This window comes from Equus quagga, chromosome 15 (genome assembly GCF_021613505.1).
Source record: "Equus quagga isolate Etosha38 chromosome 15, UCLA_HA_Equagga_1.0, whole genome shotgun sequence".
NCBI classification, from domain to species: Eukaryota; Metazoa; Chordata; class Mammalia; order Perissodactyla; family Equidae; genus Equus; species Equus quagga.
In genome coordinates this window covers 34,257,673-34,258,164 of record NC_060281.1, presented here as the reverse complement: position 1 = coordinate 34,258,164, position 492 = coordinate 34,257,673, and the positions used below count along the sequence as shown (strand labels likewise).

The 492-nt window shown below is 43.3% G+C and overlaps 1 protein-coding gene across 2 annotated transcripts in view; it reads left to right on the top strand.

The window, feature by feature from the left end:
• The window catches only part of LOC124226946 (patr class I histocompatibility antigen, A-2 alpha chain-like), a 445,476-nt gene that overhangs the window by 442,142 nt on the left and 2,842 nt on the right, over nucleotides 1–492 (top strand). The gene's annotated exons all lie outside the window — the stretch shown is intronic.

Here is a 492-nt window from a genome sequence, read left to right as displayed (position 1 = left end):
CGCGGCCCCAGTTCTCACTCCCATTGGGTGTCTGGTTTCTAGAGAAGCCAATCAGCGTCACGGGGCGGGGTGGGGGGGGTCCCGGTGTCGTCGCAAAATAACCAATAACTATCCCATAGATAAGAGAAATAAGGTGAGTTTACTTGAGCCAGAGTGAGCATTATAAACCTGGAAGGCCTTAGGAAGCGTTCAGGAGAAGCATGGTTTTCAGTACAGTCTTATATCTTTCTAGAACAAAGAACATACATTAAACACACCCAGGATATATTTTCACATTCAGTTACAAATTAGCAGGTCAATATGACTGTGATGTCAGACGTTACCTATAGGACATTACCAACATGGCGTAGGAGGGGAAGTCTGCATTCTTATCTTAAAAGAGTGCATTCTTTACTTTAATGGTTAAGCAGATGTACAACATATGTTTAATAGGCCGCAAGTCAGGCTTTTTAGTTCAAGCCGAATCAGTTTGGAACCAGAATAGTTACCCCA